Raw genomic sequence first — 6548 nt, 5'->3', positions numbered from 1 at the left:
TATCTCTCCCTTATCTGCCCTGAATTCTTACGCACGTCTCTGAGCTGGGTAGGGATCTGGGACGATAAGTACCAGAACAGTCTACTCAGAGTGGGGTCACTGTGAACTGCAGTCTGGATCAGCTACAGTTGGTCCTCTAGCACCCAGGTGACACTCATACCTGCCCTCCACTCCTGCTGAGGAGCCTCTGAGGCCCCTCTCTGGCTGGGCAGGGATCCTGCTGGGCTCGTGCCCTGTATGGTCACACATAGGAAACACTCTAGCTGTCAGAGTCTAAAGATGAACAGGCCACACCCACAGCAGCCTCCACTGTGTGTATTGTCACCAGTGGACACTCCCACCTGGACTTTCCCAGGGAGGAGACAGGCTGAACTCTGTCTTCTGAGTTCTGACTGTTCTTCTCTCTCTCTCTCTCTCTCTCTCTCTCTCTCTCTCTCTCACACACACACACACACACCACCCCTCGTCATTTTTTTGTTTTTTTGACCAAGGCAGCTTATAAAAGAAAGTGTTTAATTTAGGGCTGACAGTTTCAGAGGGTCAGAGTCTGTGACCATCATGTGGCAAGCACAGCAGCAGGAAGGCTGGCATGGTGTGAGCAGTGGCTGAGAACTTACATGTAGAGACATAACCACGAGACAAAGATGCCATGATAGATAATGCCTTCAAACTGTGAGCAGAAACAAATCCTCCCTTTCTGGAGTGGCCGTGCCAGGTAGCTGTCCCAGCAGGAAGGAAACTAAGACACTGTGTTTTTATCATTTCCCCATCTCAACAAATAGACTCTATGTTCATATCATGTTGGGCAGCTGGCAGATTTTCTCTCATATACACGAACCTTCCATAGCTTATTAATTCCCAACCGCCAGCTCTTGACGGCTCTTTCTGCTTTAAAATAATTACCAATAGTGTAATGTTTGCGCTGAACTTACTGATTGATGCCCTCTCACTTGCCCAGGGCCTTTCCAAAGGCCCAAGAGGAATCTAGCAGTTTTATACTCTTATTTTGCATTCCTTGTGCTAAAGAGGCCCTCCTAAATTTTATAAACACCAGGCCCCATAAAACCTGGATGTGTTCATTAGCTATTATAAACATTCTCACACTCTTTTTTTTTTTTTTTTTTTTTTTTTTTGGCTACTTCTTTATTTCCTTAGGACAGATTCCTAGAGATGGAACTGCTGGGTCACTAAGGCAGAGGGACATTTTTAAGATTCTTGAACACATCACCAATGGGGCCTCCAGTATACATCCCAGCACCAAACGAGGACCATGTGGTTCTGGTGGGCTTCCGTTTCCCTGTGACTGTGGCTCCCAGTGTTGTCATTGCTATTATTCACACATCTAAATGGAGGACTGTGATCCGAGAGGGCCATGGCTGTCAAGGGTAGAAGTTTTACCATGTGTGAACTTGGCTGAGAAGAAAGCAAAACCCCAAACCAAACTCTACACGTTTTCCTCCCACCTGAGCCTGTCCTTGACATGTAGCTGTTCTCCTTCCTTGAATGCAGGGGCACAGTTCCTCATAGCATCTCTGGCTCCTGCCTCAGGCAGAAACCAGGCTTCTCTGTGCCTTGTTAGAGCTGCTGTTGGTCTCTCAAAACATCTTTCTTTCATTGGGGCTTCAAAAGCACATTAGTACACTTGTTGTATTTTGTAATGTGCTAATGAGAACTCGTGAAATCACAGAGTGGTTTAAAAACCTGTTTTGGCAACCTCATTCAGCAGAACTATTTTTCTATAGAATCTGTGTCTCTTTTATGAGTCAAAATCTTATTCTGAAAAGGGGTCTTCCACAGACTGACAAGGGGACAGGGCATACTCATGTCAGAGTGCTTACTGACTGGTGGGCTCACATTTCTTAATACTTGTGCATTGGAAGGAAAGGGGTCCTTCTGACGCCCACACCCAAGACAAGCTCTGTGTCAGGTCCTGGGGACTGGAGGAGACAGACTGACTCCTGCCCCAGAGGAACTCACAGCCTGGGTAGGAGGTGCAATTTTATAGCTCCCACCGTACATTCTGTCAGCCCAGATTACACAGTGCCTTGAGAAAAATCAGCCAGTACAGTGGTTGCTAAACAAGTATGGAGACCCCAAGTTAATATCCCCAACCCCCCCACACACACACACAGGTGTGGTAGTGTGTGTCTGCAATCTCAGTGCTAGGGAGACAGACAGAAGGATTCCAGGCCCCACTGCCAGACAGCATAACTGAATTAGCAAGCTCCAGGTTCAGTGAGAGACCCTGTCTCAAAAAAATGTGGTGATATTTTGTTTATGACCTAAAAAATAAAGCTTGCCTGAAGATCTAGTATAAAGCTAGTCACAATAGTTAGCCATAGAGGCCAGGCAGTGATGATACACACCTTTACTCCCAGCACGTGGGAGACAGAGGGAAACAGGTCTCCATTAGTTAAAAGCTACCCTGGGCTACACGAAATTGATCCAGTTTAAAGAGAAACAGCTCACACAAAGGTGATCTCAGCACTTGGGGTCCCACACCTTTAATCCCAGCACAAAGGAGGTGGAGACAGGCAGGGATATGGCTGAGTGGAGAGAGGAATATGAGGTGGGAGGAGACAGAAGCTCATGGCAGTCCAAGGCCGCAGTCTGAGCAGTCAGTCTGAGGCTGCAGTCTGATAAGGAAGTCTGAGGATGTAGTCTGAGGGAGTCTGAGGACAAGATCACCCCTTTGGTCCGAGCATTGGTAGAGTTAAGAACTCTAGTGGCTGGCTGCTTTGCTTCTCTGATCTTCAGCTTTCACCCCCTGATAGCTGACTCCAAGTTTTTATTAGTGATACCAATTATAATTTGTGCTACAAAAACCATGATGGGGTCCTGGTGAGATGGCTCAGAGGTAAAGGCATGTGCTGCACCCTGTTGACCTGAGTTTGCTCTCTGGAACCCACTAAAAGTTGAAAGGAGAGAAGTAACTCTATGAAGTTGGCTTCTGACCTTCATGAATGCCATGCACATGCACATGCTCATACACACACACACACACACACACGATACTTATCAATCACCAGCAAAGCAACAGCAAAATATAACTGTTTTCTTTTTTATTCTTAACAAATAATAATTCAAAACAAAATAAAAATTAACATGGTAGAGAAGAACAGCCTTTGGTTTTTGCATACCTGTGTGAGCATGTATGCATGCACACAGAGACAAAACCAGACTTCCCAGTGTTCCCACATGAAACAACTGTTCCAGTTTTTTAAGTTTTTAAATATTGTAAACTAATCAAAATTTATAAATGCTTATGTGGATCAAATCGAACACAATTGAAGGCTAAGTAAGACCCAAAGACCTAGGAACTAGACGCCAGGTCCTATTTCTACTAACCAGGGAGACTGGGGCCTTGGGGTGGGAAGGAGGAGCTGGAGAAGAAGGTCCATGGTGCTGGCTGGGAGAGGAGGGATGCTGACAGGCCTAGGTGCCACCTGGGAAGGCATCAGATGGCCAAACAGGCCATTAACTGGCAGTATACAAGGAAGCTCAGGGGCTTTTAGCAAAGACATAACTGACAAAAATAAATATAAGATTTTTAAAAATTTAATGACAAAATTTTTGAATATAAGTATAAAAATCAAGTTTTATGACTTTGACAATAAGCATAGAAATTGACATTTGTGTTTTAAAATTTATAAATAGTTATAAATTCACTTATAACACTGAACAAATGAAATACTGAGGAGAGAATTAAACAAAGGAGAACCTACTCAAAGAAGATTGTGTGTGATCCAGATGTAGTAGCAATGTCTGAATTCCACAGCATCAGAAGTTGGAGGCAGATGGACTAGGGTTTAATATTATCCTCAGCTACATAAAGTTTAAGGTCAGCCTGGGCTACAAGAGACCCTGTCTCAAAACAAGCAAACAAAACAATAAACCAACAATAAAAGAAAGGTAAGTGGAAGAATAGAATTCAACACATTTCCACTCCAAAATCACTTCAAATAGAGAGCAACCACCCTGAGGCAGCTGTGGAGAATGAGACACCCATAGATATCCCAGAGTTAGTGGAGAAAATTCTGATGAGAGGACTTGCTTTGCAGGGATCAAACAAGCCAAAACCAATTATTAGGAGCTGGTATAGGAACACAGATCAGTGAGACAGACCAGGAACTCAGATCTCAAGTGTATATCAGAATGTCAGGAGAGGCAGGCAGATCTCTGTGAGGTTTTACCATAGAAATATATGGCCTAGGAAAAAATGAGAGGCAGTTCCCAGAAGAGTTAATGCAAATTGGCAACCACCAACTGTGCAGTAGGTAACAATGAGAGGCCAATTGCCATTCACAACCAGGGCCTACCCTAGCAGGTTAGCATGGAGAGGGACCACCACACACAACAGAAATGGGAAACATGACTGTCTTTTGAAATGTAAGGTGTATTGAAAATTCTAAATTAAGAGCTGGAGAGATGGCTTGACAGTTAAGAGCACAGGTTGCTCTTCCAGAGGACCCAGGTTCGGTTCCCAGCACCCACATGTAGCTCACCACTGACTGTAACTTCTAGTTAGAGAAGATCTGACTCTTCTAGCTTCCTCTGGTACTAGGCACACATGTGGTGCACAGACATACATGCAGGCAAAACAACCATATATGTAACATTGTTTTTTTTTTTAATTCTAAATCAACAGGGAGTTAGAATATATTACATATTTTCCATTTATCATCTGATGTCTTTATCTGTCTATCTTTGTGGATGGAAATTTTTGACTGGTGAAATGTTTGACTTAGGAAGCACACATTGGGGTGTGTCTGTGAAAGCGTCCAGGGACAAAGAGAGACTGAGGGCCAAGGCCCACCCCAATTGATAGCATCTGCAGCATAACCCCAACTTCTACAGCTTAGGGGACATTGAGGAAGAGGGAGCAGAAATATTGCAAGGGCCAGAGGATCAGGGTGTTTGTAGTGAGACAACCTTCTGTGTATGATAGGAGCTGCACGCATGAGTCATCATTTTTCTCATCTTCATCATCATCTTCATTAACAGGGGAGAGCATGGACTTAGTCCTCACTACCACAAATTATACAGTAAAGTTTGCCACATCTGGGAGAATTGCCGGAGTCAGGATATCTAATATACAATGGAGACGCCTCACCATGAGGAAACCACCTTCATGACCATAGTATTGCCCCTGCTAGGTAAGTATACCCATGACATCCTCACAATACGGCCACCTAAACAAGATCTGCACAGTGATAGCACCAGCTGACATTCCAATGTGCATGTGGGAAATCTTTCAAGGTGCCATCCCTAAATGAGGACTACAATCAATTAAGGGCTGCTAAGAGAGGAAGCGTCAGGATTTTCTAGGGACAAGGCCCCAGATAGGCTATCATATCCTAAGTGGTCAGCCATAAACAAACACACATATGAGCAACACTAAATGGGCTCAGAAGGTTATATTTATGCATATGTATATTTACCTGTGTATGTGTATTTATATACACATACATACATACATCACAGAAGAGGTCATGAATTTGAGAGGGAGCTGGGGGAGATAGAAGAAGATGGAGGCAGGGAGGGAAGGGAGAAATCACATAGACATAGCACCAATGTGCGAAATTCTCAAAAAAAATGTAAAAAGAAAAAAAAAGAAAGAAAATGTCCATCAATAACAACTGACTAGGTAAGTCAAAAACATTAATGCTGGAATATCATGAACTCCAAAAAACAAAACAAAAAGCCGAACGGAGCTGTATCAGTTTGCGAGAGGTGATTTCTTTGGGATGTGGTTGAGGTTCTTTTTTTTTAAGTTATAGGAGACTATACAGACTACAGTCCAATTTTTGACAAAGCAATGATAAAAACCCCTCTAATAAAGCCTGCTTGTATTTTCACACAGTTTATTCTCTGTCAACCCTGACTTGACCCTGGGGAAGCATGCAAAGGCTCAGGAGAAGAGTGTGCTAGTGTGGCTGGAGACAGGCACACAGGAAAGTGTGGAGAGACAGAGGCCAAACCCATTCCCTGGCAAAAATTCAAGACTCTTGTTACCTACCACAAGTGAGGGCCTTTGGGACTGGGCCCTGTCACCCCTGCCCCCACAATGCTTGGATCCCACCCCACCCCTCTCCTTATCAACACTGCTTTTCTTCATGATTCCAGAAATGGAATCGAAGAATCCTGGGCAGGGATGAGAGAGTCTCAGAGGCCACCACCTTCAGTGCAGAGCCCCTCTCTGTGTCTGAAGCTCAGTCTCTGCTCTCTCGAGGTGTTTAGTCAATGGCAGGGCATCTTTCAGGGTCTCTCAGTTTCTAACCTCCTCTATCTCAGCCACCATCAGGTCCTCAGAGAGGGTTCCCCTGGGTCCCACCCTGTCCCAGCTTTCCCCCTGATTCTCCTGTCAAAGCTTTCATCACTGTTGTCATCGTTTTTAATGTATTTGTGTGTGTGTGTGTGTGTGTGTGTGAGAGAGAGAGAGAGAGAGAGAGAGAGAGAGAGAGAGAGAGAGAGAGATTACTTATTTCCTCAATGGGCAGGGTCCCGGGAATCCTCAGGGCTCCAGACATGCCAGCTGCTTTCAGTGA

The 6548-nt window shown here is 44.5% G+C and overlaps 1 non-coding gene across 1 annotated transcript; it reads right to left on the bottom strand.

Annotated features, from left to right (window-relative positions):
• Positions 1 to 5002: 5002 nt before the first annotated feature.
• Positions 5003 to 5164, bottom strand: LOC127228981 (U1 spliceosomal RNA). The gene has a single exon (XR_007835075.1). It is a non-coding gene; the product is annotated as a U1 spliceosomal RNA (small nuclear RNA).
• Positions 5165 to 6548: the final 1384 nt, after the last annotated feature.

Source organism: Phodopus roborovskii, unplaced genomic scaffold (assembly GCF_943737965.1).
Source record: "Phodopus roborovskii unplaced genomic scaffold, PHOROB, whole genome shotgun sequence".
Taxonomy (NCBI): Eukaryota; Metazoa; Chordata; class Mammalia; order Rodentia; family Cricetidae; genus Phodopus; species Phodopus roborovskii.
Note: the sequence above shows the minus strand (reverse complement) of the source record. Positions and strands in the feature narration are given on the sequence as shown.